The sequence below is a fragment of the Myodes glareolus genome, chromosome X (assembly GCF_982192425.1).
Source record: "Myodes glareolus chromosome X, mMyoGla1.1, whole genome shotgun sequence".
Taxonomy (NCBI): Eukaryota; Metazoa; Chordata; class Mammalia; order Rodentia; family Cricetidae; genus Myodes; species Myodes glareolus.
In genome coordinates this window covers 144,313,136-144,329,897 of record NC_142053.1, presented here as the reverse complement: position 1 = coordinate 144,329,897, position 16,762 = coordinate 144,313,136, and the positions used below count along the sequence as shown (strand labels likewise).

General features: G+C 43.8%; 1 pseudogene; it reads right to left on the bottom strand.

Moving 5' to 3' along the window:
- Positions 1 to 11,783: 11,783 nt before the first annotated feature.
- LOC125417842 (small ribosomal subunit protein eS24 pseudogene) lies at positions 11,784 to 12,184 on the bottom strand (annotated as a pseudogene).
- Between the last annotated feature and the right edge of the window lie 4,578 nt (positions 12,185 to 16,762).

The following is a 16,762-nucleotide window of genomic DNA, read 5'->3' as shown; positions in this document are numbered from 1 at the left end:
TAATGTAGATAAGGATAATGGGGTAACATAAGTTATAAGAGTTAACAAGAAGCCTGACCTAATACACCAATCAGTTTATAACCTTATGGAGTCCTGTGTGTGATTTCTCTTTGTGGCTTGCCAGCTGTGGGGTACCGGGAGGGACGGAAACCCCAACAAGCCGGCCCCCTCATGTTACAACATATGTATTTTGATGCTTAATAAATTTATTCATTTATTTAGTGTGTGTGTGTGTGTGTGTGTGTGTGTGTGTGTGTGTACATGCACACCATTGGGCATATGTGGAGGTCAGAGGACAACCCCATGGAATCAGCTGTTCCCTTCCACTAGGTGATCAGGCTTGGTATCAGGCACCTTTACCCACTGAGCTATCTCCTACTCCGAACATTTATAGTTTTGCTTTCTTTTGTTTTTTTAAATATCAGACTTCAAATCTACTTGGGTAGTGTATAACATGTCCTGATAGTTTTCTTCTCAGAGCCCCTTGTTTCCAGCCATAGTTTGATCCAGGATGTCATAGAAATAATTGGATTATGAGTCTGAATCCCTTTGATACAGATATTTAGATATTATTAGTGTCAGTGTAAGGCTGATTCTTCACTCCTTACATCTGTTATTAGTGTGATCCAACACAGTGATTCCTTAATTATTACTCTTTTTAACTGTGTTGACTTCCATATGCTCATTAAACACATTCATTAAAAGAAATGCATTAACTTGGAAAGATGCTGTTGTGTTATTTCCAAGTGAATAAAATAACATGCAGAACAATAAGTACTTACTGATCTCATTTTCATTCAAAAATTATCTTAGAGCCTGAATCTAAAAGATACAGAGATAAAAAAATTCTTAGAAAAAAACATATTGAAAAGATACCGATGTATAAATGCTTGGTGAACATACATTGAGAAATATTTCATACGCAAGTTGAACAGATTTACATCACCATAAACAGCTCTGCCCTTGTTTTCAATTTAATTCCATACACCCAAGTTGCATTTTTCTTCACATTCTGTGTTTTGTTTTTCATTTAAAGCTTTTATCCTTGTGGAATTTTATTTTGGTGTGAGGATGAATAAGATACATAACACACATTTTCCTGTTTTTTTTCTTTTCAAGCGACTACTAGAGTAGCCTAGAAACATTTGGAAGCTATTTGAATTTCTCAGGGGAAGAACAAAGGAAGAAAATAGTAGGAAAGTGTTTTCATGCCTAAATGCTGAGGAATGAAACCTTGGCTCTCAGAAATTCTAGACAAGCTAGAATTCTACCACTAAGCTATGTGTCTTCAACCTTAGTGACAATTTTTAATGGAAGAAAATCTTCAAAACTCTTAGAATGATTCTGTTCTATAAGTAGAAAGGTGACCCCCAAAAGACTATAAAACAAGCAATTGACCTAATTATTACCAAAAATAGACCTGTCTCAGGACATTACTTGAATAAAGAAAAGGCACAACAATATGGCATCTTAATGCATGCTATTTTAGCATCCAAAGTTCTAAACTGGTAAGGCTAATTTAAGTTAAGAGAGTTATCTAGAAAAGACCTAAGCTAGACTGAGCATTCAAAACTAATATTAAGTATCTGTGTCATGATTTGGGAGCTGGTTGGTGACCTAAAAGAAAAAGCCAGTAAGCATGTAGTTAATATTAACAGAGCTGTCCTTTTCCAGAATTTTCTCAGGACAGACCAATTTAAATACAATTATCTGGCACATACTATAGGTTATATCTGGGAAAACACAAAAGCAAGGAAGAAGGCCATATCCTGATTCAGAACACCCTTAGGAGAGCACTCAGCATATTATTTCACTAGATTGCGTTCTATAGCTGTGTTCCAAAATCCAGTAAAAATAAACATGTCTTATGAATTGAATGTAAATGTTTGTCTCCAGAGGCATGAAATCATGTCCAAGAACAATCCAGGGAACAAGATGCACTTGAGGTAAAAGGCCCTCTGCAGTTTTTACTAGATACTCCAAGGCATTGTTCACCATGCATCATGTTCTGACAGTTGTAAACTTCCACGTGGATGCTGGGAACTGGACCCAAATCCTCTGCAAGTGTAGCAAGTGTTCTTAACTACTAACCTGATATCTCCAATCCTGTTCTTCTACATATTGAAACTCTTAGCAAAATATCAGTGACAATTTTTGTGTATATAATACCATCCTAAAATATATACAGAGCTTGACAAGACTTTGAATGTCTGTAATCCCAGAACGCATAAGGCTGAGAGGCAAGAAGTTTACTGTGAGCTCAAGATCAGCTTGGACTACATAGTGAGTACATAGTCTAGAAAAGCAAACCCTCCCTACCCCAAAATATAAATTATACAAAAGTTTTAATTTCTAGAATAACTAAAACAATCTCTAAAAACAGAAAGAATTTCTGTCCCCAAGGCTTCAAAACAGTGTGTACCAGAGAAAAAAGGGACACAGATGAATGGAAAAGACTCGAGAACACAGAAATTGCCCCATACAAACATGACTAACTGATTTTTGACAAATGTGCAAAAGCAATTCAATGGAAGAATAGTTTTTTTTCACAGAATTATGGTGGACATTCCATCAGCAAAGAAAACAAAGCAAAATAGAAAAGATAGACCCTATGAGCACTTTATTCAAAAATTGACTGAAAGGTACTGTGGACTTTATTGTAAAGCATAAAACAATAATTTTTCAGGAAAGAGAAGAACTTAGGAAGCTACCTTGGAAATTAGGAACATTTCTGTGGTAGGATAAGTATCTTCCAAAAGTTGGGGTATGAACTGATGACAGCCTGTGTTGCTATTGAGAAATGATGCCACATTTAAAAGGTGAAGCCTACTGGTAAGAAGCTAAGCCACCAAAGAGTGTAGCCCTGAAAGGGATATTGAGACTCCAGTCCCTTCCTCACTATCTGCTTCCTCTCTCTCTGTTTCTCAGCAACCGTTTGGTGAATAGTCTTCCTCCACCAAGCCCTCCTGCCATAATGTATTGCATTGTCATAGGACCAAAGTAAGAAGAACAAGTGACTGTGGAAACTCTAGAAACAGGAGCCAAAAGTTATTTTGTCGCAATTGTGAAAGACTTGTGAACACAGCTGGATAGAGAATTTAGACTGGATGCCTAAAACACAGCTTAAAAATTTGATAATTAGAAACCCTTACTTTATGAAAGGCTGCTAACAGAATGAAAGGAAGTGCTATAGATAGGCTGGGGGTTTGTAACCACACATTAGCAAAAGCTGTCTAAAAGAGTAAGAGTTCTCAAAACATAGCAGTAGTTGAGTGTCGTGGTGCACATTTGTAGTTGAGACAGGGGAGCTGTAAATTCCAAACCAACCTGGGCTACATAGCAACTATTTGATAAAAGTAAGCCAAACAAACAAAATTAATGATAAAGAGACAGTTGCAGAAAATAGTGGACAAAAGGAAGCATAGAAGATATTAAAGGACATTTGCCAAACAGGACCTTCAAATGGCAAAGAAGCACATGAAAAAGATGGTTAATGTCATTTGACATTAAGGAAATATAAACAACAGTCACAATAAGCTAAAACTCCTGCTAGAAGATCTAAAATGAAGAACAGTGACAATACTGGATGCACAGAAACTGGAGCACACAAACATGGCAGGTGACAATGGGAGATTAGTCTGGTTGGTCTGACTGATCCAATAGCTTCCTCCTAAGGAGGGAATGTAGTTCGGCCTCGATTCTTTTAAAGAAAGCTTTTGCAGTTTATTGATCCTTTCTTCAGAAATTGGTACCATCATGGCAGATGAGGTCACTGCAGAATCTTTCCTTCTTTTCCTGTTATCCAGTCCCCAGCTCACTTTTTGCCAGCACTACAGCCTTTGCTAATCCTCCGACCTCCATTGTTCTGTTCTTGTATTTCCTTTTGCTGTTTTCTTATTCTTTTTGCTGTCCTTTTTTATTCTTCTGCAGTTCATGTCTCTCTTAAGTCCATGTTTGGGCTTAATTATCTGTACATAATCCAAGGAGTCATAAATGATCCTGAAGTCAGTTGTCTTGCCACCAACAAAATGGGTTCTGATTCCCAACTACAAAGCTGACATTTGGTGTAGCAGTACTTTCTCATCAAGACTGCTGGCTTACAAATAATAACACAGAGACTTATTAATTATGAAAGCTTGGCTATTAGCTTAGGCTTGTTCCACTAGCTCTTATTACTTAAATTAGCCTGTCTATATTAATCTAAATTCTGCCACATGGTTTGGTTACCTGTTATCTGTTCTATATGTCTGACTTCTTCAGAGCCTCCTGGCATCTCCCTGGTGTAATACACGTGCCTAGATTATTCCTCTTCCTCTCTCCCCTGGAAATCCTGCCTATCTCTCCTGCCTAGCTAATTCACCTCTTTATTATTAAGCCAATCACAGTAACACATCTTCTCACAGCATACAAATATCCCACAAACTATCTGGTGTGGTCGTGCACATTTTGCCTAGTTTTCCCAGATTTCTGTCTTTTGTACTGTTGTCTTCCCAGGGTGAAGGACATCAGTGACCATCTTTTCCCTCTGAAGTAGATGACTGGTCATGAACTTCTTGGTCCAGACAGTGGTTAACTATGTCATTCATGATGGTGATGTTCATTGAGTAACCAAGGAGAAAAAGACCAATCTGGCTTCTTGATATTTATACCCATGAAAGCATTTATTTTTCTCTAAGGTCTTCTGGTGTAAGACAATTCTGTATTCTGTCAATTATGTTTTAAATAAATGCTGATTGGCCAGTAGCCAGGAAGGAAGTATAGGCGGGACAACCAGACAGAAAGTATAGGCAAGACAATGAGAACAGGAGTATTCTGGGGAGAAGGAAGCTCTTCCAGCATTCCTGTCCAGACACCAAAGAAGCAGGATGTGACCTGCCTTGTTGAGAAAGGAAGTGAGCCATGTGACTAACATAGACAAGAATAATGGGTTAATATAAGTTATAAAAGTTAATAAGAAGCCTCAGCTAATGGGCCAATCAGTTTACGATTAATGTAGACCCTCTGTGTGATTTTCTTTGGGACCTAATGACTGTGGGAACTGGGCAGGACAAAAATCCCAACTAGCAGGCCTTCAAGTTACAGTCTTCAACCTCCACGTTTAAAATTTAAGGTATTAGCTTTAATTTAAAGATTTTTTTTTTGCAGTTTTTGCCCTTTTCTACTCCTCTTCCTTTAGAAAAACTTGTGTGTGACTCCAGCTTGTCTGCTTGATTTAGAACTAGCTAATCTTAGGGACTGCTCACCAACGTCTGTGAGTGACAGTCCTGAAAATATTATTCATCCTTACAAATTCCATCTGCCAAGAGGCCAAGACAGGAGCATCCTCCTCTCCATTCTCCACAGAAATGTTTTTTCCAGAGAGCCTGGATTCTCTCACCAGTCCCAAAATCAAATGTCCCAGTCCTGCACCTAGTGAGCACAGTGAAGATGGCTGGTTGCTAAGGTCCAGGCCAAGAAGCAGAAGATGCAGAGTGTGCTCTCTCAGATACAGTCGTATGCACTCAGTGGTAGAGTTCAGAGATGCAAGAACCTCAGACACCAACAGACGCAAGAGCTTGCCAAGATTCTGAACCTCTGCTACACACAGGTTAAGATCTGGTCCCAAGACCATAGAAGGAAATGAAAAAAATGGCAAGAAAGCAAGTGGCCAGGTGACTTGGGAGCTCAGCAACTCCAGAATCCCCAGGTCTGGCATTACTATCCCCTGAGAATTTGGCAAACACATCTGAAAACCTTCCCATGTAGAATACCCAGTTTCAAAACAACTTAACTAGCATCAGTCAGATTTGCAATGGCCATTCCTGGAACACTCAGACCCTGTACACCCAGGCCTGGGACAACCAGGCCCAGAACATCCCATTCCACCATCACTGCAGAGAGTAATTTCCAGTCTCATCTGTGCTGCAGGACAAATGTCATCACTGGTTTGGAAGCCATGGTGGAAACAAGTGAGGGAAACCCATCCAAATCTAGTAGCATGGATTCGTTTCTAGATTCCTTAGCACATACACAGCCTGGTGGTGTGATGAGTACGTTGTTCATTTTCAGACAAACCCAATTCTCTTTTTCCTTCTTTCCTTTCTCCCTCCCTCTCTCTCTCCCTCATCCTTACAAATGCAGTACTTTCTCATCAAGACTGCTGGCTCACATTTCCTTTCTTCCTCTCTTCATTTCTTTTAGGACTTTGGTTTGGTTTGGAAGCCTGTATTTCCTCACCATCCTGCATCTCATTGTGCCTGCTGTGTCAATTTGGTGGTTGGCACATAACTAAAATATGGCCAAGTAGGTTTCAAAAACCTCTCCTGCTACAGACAGGATGTCTCTGACACCTACAAATTGGTAGATCTCTTACACGTTTGAGTGTCTTTAGGCATAGGTGCTAACTCCAAGTGTCTCAAAGGTGTGTAATAAAGGTTTAATCATTTCTGTTCTTGGTCAATAAAAAGCTTTACTACTAAAAGACCAGTTGTCAGGTGAAGAGTTAAGTTCTGACATGCTTCATTGATTTCCTTTACCCTTGAGGGCTCTGGGCTCCTTCATAACCACTAGTTTGTTATTTTAAATGTTTCCAAAAATTACATTCAAGCTAGGCCTGGAGGGCTGGAGAGATGGCTCAGAGGTTAAGAGCACTGACTACTCTTCCAGAGGTCCTGAGTTCAATTCCCAGCAACCATATGGTGGCTCACAGCCATCTCTAATGAGATCTGGTGCCCTCTTCTGGCATACAAGCATACATGGAGAGAATGTTGTATACATAATAAATAAATAAATCTTAAAAAAAAAGCTAGGCCTGGTGGACTCCAGAGGATAAGCACAGCTCTGCCCCAGATCTAGGAAATTTTACCCATGAGGCAGCCCCACTGGGCAGTCAGGTACCATTATAGTGAGTGAGTACAGGGTGGCAAAATGGGAGAGAGAGAGAGAGAGAGAGAGAGAGAGAGAGAGAAGGCAGCATGATTCATGTGCTGGAGAGAGAGGCTGATCTGAAAGACAAGGGAGGTAAGTAACAAGTTGAGATCATAGATGCCCTGCTTGCCACCCAAGGCCACGGTAATGTCTGGGCTTGGACTACTGACAAGGGCCATGACTTGGTTCATGACTCTGGTGCGTCTGTGGGGATCTGTGTTGATGTCAGTAGCTCCTGTTACTACCGAGGACCTTGTGGACACCTGCAGTCTGGGTCACTACCTGTGACCAAGTTGATGTCTAAGGGATGAGACCCTACAGGGCTATGCCAATCCAGGATTCCTATGCTGCCACCAGTACCATGGTGACATCCAGCCCAGACTGCTGCCAGGGGTCAGGTCTGGGTCTGTAACCCTTCTGTAGCTGGGCTCTGAGTTGACATTCATGGCTCCTGTTGCCATTGAGGGCTATGCAGAGATCTGTACCAGGCCAACACCTGAGATCATGTTGGTCTTAGAAGGTCAAGCTGCCACCAAGGCCTTACAAGCCTGGGTGGCCCATGCTGCCACTCGAGGCCATGGTGTCATCTGGTTCTGAACTGTGCCTGTAAATCTTGTCTGAGTCTGTGACCCTACTGCAGGCAGGGTCTGTGTCAATGACTGTGGACTGGACCTTGTTACCATCAAAAGCTGAGGGGATATCTGATTGGCATTTAGAGGCCATGCCACCACTTGGGCCATGCTGATTTGGGCAATCTGCAGTGCCAACAAGGGTCATGGTGACAACTGATCCCAAGGGTTGCCAAGAACCGTGTCTGGGTCTGTGGTACTATCACAGCCTGAGTCTGTACTGATGATGACTATGGCTCATATTGCCACCAAAGGCCACAGTGATGCCCAGGATCTGCGCCTTCACCTGTGGCCATCTTGGTGCCTAAGGGTTGTGCTGCTGCCAGGCTCATATAGACCTGAGTAACATGTGCTGCCACTCAGGGCCAGGGCATTGTATAGGCCTGAGCTGTAGCCAGGACCAACTCTGGGGCTGTGGCCCTGCTGCAAACAGGACCTGTGCTAATGGTCAAGACTTCTGTCACCATCAAAGGCATTGCAGATGCCCGGGATCTGGGCCCAGACCCAGGGTCATGTGGGGGTTTAAGGATCACACTGCCCTTGGGTTCATGCCAACTTAAGTTACCTGCATTGCCAACCGGGACCATGCTGAAATCTGAACTCAGGCTGCTGCCAAGGACCATGTCTGGGTCCATGGTCCAACACAACTGGTGTCTATAGTGATATTCATGGCCCACATCCTTAGCACCATGGACATCAGGGGCCTGGGCTGCCACCTAGGGCCAGGTTAGTGCTCAAGTTTGAGCCTCTGCCAGAGCCATGCAGATCTGAATAGCCCACGCTGCCACCCAGGGCCATGGTGTCATCCTGGCCTGGGCTGCTGCCAGGGCCCATGTCTGGGTCCCTGACCCCACCACAGCCACAGTCTGTGTTGATGTCCATGGCTACTGTTACCAGCAGCAAAAGCGGTGATGTTCTGCTCCTCACTGCTGGCATCATTAGGGATAACTGACCTTGTCCCCTCATCAATTGCACCAGTCTGTAGAGCAGGCCCTGGACCTCTCCAGGGCAGCACAGTAGAGCTGTCCCTGCTGGCAGGGGTGGGGGTGTGCTGGACCTGAATACATAAGAATGGGAGAGCTGGTCCCACGGTCTGTCATGTGATGGCATGGATGAGGCAGAGATACCCCCTTGCTCCTTGCCCCTCACCACCTTCTGTAGGCCAGAAAAACTGGTCCCAGGGTCAAGAGAGTCAAAAAGCTGATCCTGTCCCTCACTGACTGCAGCACTCAGGAAAGTCGGCTTTGCACCTAGCCTGGGCAGCATAGTAGAGCTGACTCCATTGGCAGAGGTGCAGGTGATTAGAGGTACAGATGATCCAGTGCAGTGACTGTACATGGGAGATCTCTCCCTACCCTTCATCTGTCATATGGTGGAGCGGGTAAGAGAGAGATGACTTCCTCTCTCCCCCGCTGTTTACTGCCTTTGGTGGGTGTGAGAGCTGGCCCTGGGAGTTAGAGAACTGGCACTTTCCCCCACCAGCAGCAGCACTCAGGAGAAAAGGCCCTGCACCTCTCTTGGGCAGCACAATAGAGTTGACCCTGCTGACAGGGGTGCAAGTGAGTAGGCCCAGAGGACATGATAGCGGAACAACTGACCCTGCCCCCAACTTGTCTGCCATGTGATGGCATGGGTGAGGAAAAAATATTCTCCCTCACCTCACCCTTTGCCACCCGTGGCAGGTAAGAGAGCTGACCCCAGGGCCATGAGAGTGTGAGAATTAATCCTGCCCCTCACCAGCTGCAGTACATGGGAGAGTGGGCATTGACACTGCCTGAGCAGCACACTAGAGCTGACCCTGTTGGTGGGGGCACAGGTGAGCAAGGCCTGTAGGCATGAGAGCAGGAGAGCTGCCCCAGCCTCCTCCCCTTATGTCATGGGATGGCAAGGATAAGGGAAATATGCCCTCCCCCCCCCAACTCCTTGCCCCCTGCAACAGGTGGGAGAGCTGACTTGAGGAACATGAGAACAGAAGAGCTTCTCCTCAGCAAGTGCTGCAATCCAAAGAGCAGGCCCTGCACCTCACCTGAGCGAAACAGTAGAGCTGGCCCTGGTGCTGTGAGTGCAGATGAGCTGGACCAAGTGTGTGAGAGCAAGAGAACTGGCCCTGCTCCTTGCTGTCTGCTCCATTGGGTGGGCTTGCCAGGGCAGTGCTGGAGAGCTCACCTGGGTGGTGACAATGTGGGAAAGCTGGCAGGCTGACCAAGCCAGCTACCACCCAGGGCCAGGACCAGAACTATGAGGAACCACCTAATAGGGTTCAATTAAGGATGTCATGAATAGCTAAAGGTGGGCTAAAAACCTGAGAGTGAAGATCTGAGGGGTAAGAAATCTACTCACAACAGGTTCTGTCTATCCATGTTTCTTTATTCTTCTCTCTTCAATCCATCATTTCTCATTGTTCCTTTTTATTCTCCCTTGTTATTCATTGTTCTCAGTTCTACATCATTCTACCCATTACAAACATTCCCAACCATATATACCCTTAAAATAAGCAATTCCTGAGCCCTAGCAGGTTTCAGGCCAGAATTCTTTTGCTCCATAGACAATCAGACAATCAGATAAGGGTTTCACACACACACACACACACACACACACACACACACACACACACACACACACACACAGAGAGAGAGAGAGAGAGAGAGAGAGAGAGAGAGAGAGAGAGAGAGAAAGAAAGAGAGAGATTCGTGGGAATGGCTGAACTCCTTAATTAAATTACCAGGGAATTCTAGATGGGAAGGTTAGTGTGCTATGCTACATTTTTAGGTAGATAAAAGGTTAAAGGGTTTACTTTCAGTAAAATTATGAATAGGGCACAGGTTGTTTAAATCAGCGTGTCACTTTTTTTCTCCCAGTATGCATAGAATCAGGTAGCCAGGCAACCTACGTAAACAGTCAGGGAGAAGCTGATGGCTCTTGATCAGATAGCACAGAAACACCAGACACTGCAGTTTCTACAGGCCTAGGTCTACCTCATCTATGAACTGGTAGAGCCTATGGAGGGACCAGACCTACAGTCCAAAGGTGCAGGATCTCCATGACACAGGGCAACATTAGGATATCCAAGAGTAGTCCCAGTGATGGCCCAGTAAGCAAAATCCAGAGGCCTCGAACCAGACCAATGATTCATTGTAATGAATACTTTTAAATAAAGATGTAAAAACTAAAAGGTACACTGTGTGACTCATTGGACCACACTAAGCTTCCATGCCGAAATTTGTTGTTATTGTTGGTTTGTTTTGTTTTTTGACTTTACTTTTAAATTTTGTTTTGGGGGACAGGTTGCAAAGGCAGAGGGCAGAAGCAAGGGAACGGGGAGATGAGTGCGATCTGGATGCATGGCGTACAATCCACAAAAAAATCAATACAAAGTTTTTTTTTAATTACATTCAATTAATTATTACATGTGTTGGGGTAGGCATGTGGGGATGAGAAGATAATTTTGGAGAGTCAGTTTACTTCTTCTATCATTTGAGTCTTGGGGTTTGAACTCAGACTGCTAGGCTTGGCAACAAACCCCATTACCTATTGCCCTTCTTGCAAACCCTACTTTGTTCAACTTGTTTCAAAAGAAGACTTTTAAAACGATGTTTTAAACGTGACTGTATTGTGATGAATCAGTACCGGTTTGCCTGAAATACAGTTGAATGAAATACAAATCTGACCTTGAGAAGAAGAGAACTTTGCTGAGAACTTTGGGCTTTGAATTTGAAGACTGCCATTGATGAGTACAGGAGATAAAAACTGGTTGGGCAGTTTTAGGCTGTCTTGGCAAACATTCTTGTCTTTGTCCTTGACCAGAAGCCAAGGCCTTGGTTCTGTCCTGGGCAGAGGCCAGACATTCCAAATGTATTTGGGGGCTCTGGCTTCTGGTATGGTTTCTCCTTATGTGTCCTCTTTTGCATAGTTGCCTGGAAGCTGTACTTGATGATGTCACCATCCTTTTTGGTGAACAACTTTGGAATTTGATCTCTGGATTTTCAGAAACAGCTTACATACATTATAATATTAGAAGTGACACTATTAATCTTGGGACTTTGTTAACTACTGTCTTAATGCTATCTCCTCTTGTTTATAGTCAATCTGCTGCATCCTTACTCTATCTGTATGGGTCCCTTTGATTCCACTTTGAAAGCCTGACAGCTAACAAGAGTAGAGACCCTAAACCTTTCTATGTCCCAGTTTCAGTTCATCTCCTAAGTTATTTTAGAGCCTCAACTTTTTAAAATTTTTCACTTGAAAATTTTAGTTTGTCTGCTTAGAAATTTGCACCACTACAGCTAATGAAGTCACAGCAGAATATTTCTTTTGTTTTCTACCAACACCAACATTGGCCTTTGCAGTCCTCCTGGCCTTCTTCATTCTGTTCCCATGTTACTTCCACTATTTTCCTGAGGCCTTTTTCCTCTCATAAAAGTCATGTCATGCAAGTCTGTGTTTAAGCTCATTTTTTTTTGCCTAATCCAAAGGATCTCCAATCATGCCAAAGACAAAATTATTTCTGAATCCAAATGCAAAGATGACATCTGGTGTGGATTTGTACACTTTGGCTAGCTTTTTCTAAAATTCTATCTTATCTTTGGTACTGTTGCCTCCCCAGGATAGTGGACATCCGGGATCATTTGTTGCCTCTGAACTAGATAGTCATGAACTTCTTGGTCCGTATCCTCACTGTGTCATTCTTGATGGTGTGGGGGGGGGGCTAAAAACTGCCAAGGAACCTCAATTCTTGGTGTGGGTGGGTGTTATAAGAATTAGATTCGGAGGCTACTGAAGATGAATTGCTCCCTTATGATCTGCTTTGGTCACACTTCCTGTTTCCCTGGTAACACTAGAAAGGGAAGCTTCATAATTTCCCTTTAGGATTTAAAATACCATATGAAAAGTTGGGAGTGTCAGGGTTTTACTGAGGCTCATTTAGGGAAAGTTATTTTCTCCTAGTCAGAGGAATGGAATCTGAGTTCTACCTCTGATCCTGAGACCCAGAGACAAGACACTTTGGTTTGCTCCAAAGATAAGAATATTATAATATTATATGCTATTATTGTCTCCTCCCTTAAGAGTTAATCCACCTGAGCCTGTCAATCACCTGGCCAGGAGACCATGCCTCAAGAAAGCTGATTTACCAAAGGGCATGTTAAGGAGATGGAAAGAACAATTATTCCTTTAATGAAGTAATGTACATACATTTTCCAGAAGCCCGTCCTCCGGTGTAGCTGTTCACAGAGCTTCTCCTATGCACCACTAAGCCTGCCTTGCTTAAAAGCATAATTTTCCCTCCTCTCTAGTTCTTTTTTGGATACTAGCCAAAAGTCTAAGCATCTTTCACTGACACTGGGTTTTCTTGCTTGCTCTCTGAAATTCCTTTTATCTGCCATGCAAACTTTCATCAATGAGCATGCCAACTTTCTGGAACCCTGACTCTTCCTTCACTTGGTAGCTGTCAAAATTGCCGCTCACCTGCCTTGTGTTTCTTCTAAATTCTAATAAAATGGCCATTGAGCTTCCTTCTCAGTCTTTTAAAATTCTTTTATTTAGGAGGCTAAGCATCCAAATGGAACCCCAATTTCCCCAGTAGCACTGAATCAAGTGTCTTGGCTGGAACCCATAGCCTCAGTGTTAGTAGGTTCCCTTCTCTCCAGGCAGCCCTACAGGTGACCTGGCCCTACTTTGTAGGTCTGCAGGGTCTCTAGAGCAGCTGCGTGGTGCTTTCTGGCACCAGTCTTCACATTTGTCTGCTGAGGCTCATGTCTTCTGCCTGAAAACCATTCCTGTGGTGGCAACAGAGATAGTCTGGTCCAAGCAAATAGAGGCATGGGGAAGGACGACTCTAGGTGAGATGGAAAGCTAATTGGTTCCCACTTGGGGTGATTTCCTACCGGATTTGTGCAGCACTGGTGGCAGTGTGTGAGCGTGTGTGCGTGTGAAGTAGACCCTGGGACTAGATCAGCTTGGATTTGCGAAAAAGGAGAAAGCGGATGCAAAAGGAATAGGGAGGGGTATTAACTGGTGAAAAGGACTTGAGAAGGAGACTGCTTCCTAGCACCAACAACCCCCACTGCTGGCTCCTGAATCTTCTCATCTTGAGATGCCATTTAGGCATTTATGGGACCTGAACCAAGTAGTGGCAAGTCGCAGCGCTCAGAGACCTGAGAGTTTTGACCTTCCCTCAAGTCCCAATTCCTCTGCCCGCATATAGGGAAATGGAGTCAATGACCCTGCAAGTGCCACAATCATCAAACCCCCAAATGTTCGGTTCTTCTTGGCACCTCCTTTAAGAACCAGAATGTAGAGAAAGCTGCTTCAGCCCAGAGGTTTCTGTCCGGAGGTTTCCAGGCGACAGCTCCAGATTCTCCCACTGCTGAAGTACCCAGAGGGGCCTGGAACCTTGGCTCAGCGGGCCAGCCATTCCGGGCTTCTCTTGGTCTGTCCATTCCCTCTGGGCCTAGTGACACCACCTAGTTCCGCAAAAATGTCCACGGGAGAGGACTTTGAAAGTAACACGCGAGAGGGCTCGAAGGGTCAGGGTGGGGAATGGACAGGAGAAAGCTCCGGAGACGCAAAATGGAGGAGGGGGCGGAGAGAGGGGGACCAGAAACTGAGGTTGCGGCGTGAACGGCAGGGGGCGACAGAGACCGCTTTAGGCCGAGGCCAAACTCCGCAGCGGCGAGGGCGTGGTCAAGCAGTCTGCAGTCCCAGGGAGGGGCTTCCTCCCCAACTCGCCCTGCAGTGGCGGCGACAATTGTGCCTGCCTAAGCACCACAACCAGGATCTGCGTTTGCTACTCGGAGTAACCTGTTCCCTTTCCCATCTCTTAACACCTTCTCCACCTAATTTTCCATTCTTGATTAATATAGGTAGATAGATGATAGATCTTAATTGGTGATAGATAATTGAAAGGTATTTAAAAATACTTGTATTTGTAAAAGAGGAGACTTGAATTTCAAGCATCGAGTGGAAAAAATTTGGGCTAAGAAATTAAGGAAACCCATAGTCTCTCTAGAATGCTATGAAACCATTAAAAATATTACGAACACTTTGTAACAACACAGGAAGATTATTTTAAAATTCTATTAAAGTATAAAAGCAGGAAAAAATGTCGGGTGGTGGTGGCACACCCCTTTAATTCTAGCACTCAGGAGACAGAGGCAAGCGAATCTCTGGAGTTCAAGGTCTGAGGTCAACTTCACAGAGAAACCTTGTCTTGAAACCCAGCCCCCAAAGAGAGTGGGGGAATGCAGGGTACACACAGATCTCCTTATAAAAATGTCATCTACACAAAGAAAAGTGATGGCAAGCTTAATATAGTTTCACACTCCTATAATCCTCTACCTAGGGAGACTAAGGCAGGAGGATCACAAATTCCTGGCCAACCTGGGCTATATAGTGAGATCTAGGCTGACCTGGGCTACAGAGACCCTGTTTCAAAAATCAAACAGTAATAAAAAGGGAAGACAAAAACATACTTTCCCCAGATATGAATGATGCTTTGTAGGTGCTAAAGTACTTTTCCATTTCTTTGAAATTGGTAGAGTGTGGATACAGCCACACTCAAATGAAGTATGAACCTCCCTTTGTTTACAAATAAAAAGATGCAAACTGTGTATTAGGTTGTGGTGGGGCAGGGCTTGAGGAGGGCATGAGGCTTTCTCATTAAACCTCAGCTGTCAGGAAAACACATCTGTTTTGCTTCTACCTAAGCATTCCTTCTTTTTAACCAACAATGCCCACCTCTCAGCCCCCACAGAAAACCTGAAAGTCCTAGGCCTCTTGCTCTCCTATTAACATTTCTCTGCTGAAAATGGTTAAGAATTTCTCAATTTTCCCCACACATGGAGCACATGAATGTATCAAACAGATGAAACAGCTTTCTGATCCCCAGTACTCTTCCCCTGGCTGATGGTACTCAGAGAAGGCCATGGTTCCTAATGGAGAGCTTCAGAGCACCTGTGCAGTGAGACTTCCACGTGATAAATGGAAGAGACACATTTGATATGTGCCAGGTACAATTTGGTGTTCAATACATAATCGTGGAAACAATTGATGTTAAAATGGCATTGAGACAAAAGTGGAGGCACTCTCTGAGTCCCGGCTACTCACTACTCAGGAAGATGCGTTAGTAGGGCCAGTCTGGGATACACTGTGAGATCATATCTCACACATGTGCACATGTAACACTCCCTTCCCAACCAAGTAAGCATCAATAACTTTTAGGCATCCCCCAAGTTAGTCTGTCAAGGTAATTTTTCCCTTGGCTTTATATGGGGAGGGGATAGGACCAAGGGAGGAATCTGCTTTCAGACACTCCCCACAAAGGTGTGAAAGGAGAACCTCAGCAGACAACACCATGTGGAAGAAGCATCTTTCATCCAAATCTGGAGGAGCACTATGTCTTGGTCCTTTCACCTGAATGGGTTATAGGAGGAATGATCTCTCTGTGCAAGGAAATTGAAACACAGCTCTGGTTTCAGCTGGGCTGAGGTCTAAGTCTGTTGAAGCTGCTGAATTAATTAGTCCTTATCTCCATCCTTACCACCCTGGTTGGCCTGGGGACAGAGGGGACCTGTCAGCAAGATGCTGGAGAAGTAGAAATAGGAAGTGTAGCCACCCTGATTCATTCCTGTCCCTCTTCTTCTTAGAAAAGCACTGACCTCTATTGTTTTCTGCACTGGGCATGTCTTTTCTCTTCCAACTTGTCACTATGACTTGCCTCACTGGAGGGATGAGTCAGGAGCTGCAAGCGACTCAGTCATGGAAGGGAGTGGGTGGACCAGTCTACATTTCTTCCTGTTTGTATCCCAAGCTACAGGATACGAGTCTAGAAAGAGGCATCAAGGGAACCAAGAACTAACATTTGTCATTTCCCCACTTCCTGAAACTATCTGTGGCTGCTATTTTTGCTGTATGTCCTAGGTCATGCTGACACTCAGCCCCATTGCCCTAGTATCCAGAATGATTTCTCTCTCATTTCACCCATGCTGTTTATTAGAATTTCATTCAGAATCCATTAGAATGAGAAATATGTACTTTAGTACTTGGTCATATGTACCAAGAACATATGACATTTTTCTAATCAGCAAAGTTAACGTAGAAACAGCAATTTGAGACCCATATATTTAATTGACGGAATCTAGCATCTTCATTGTTGTACCCTCCCCACTCTGTTTCTTTATCATTTTTAACATGATCCTTCACATCCATGGATTCCATATCCATGATTCAAC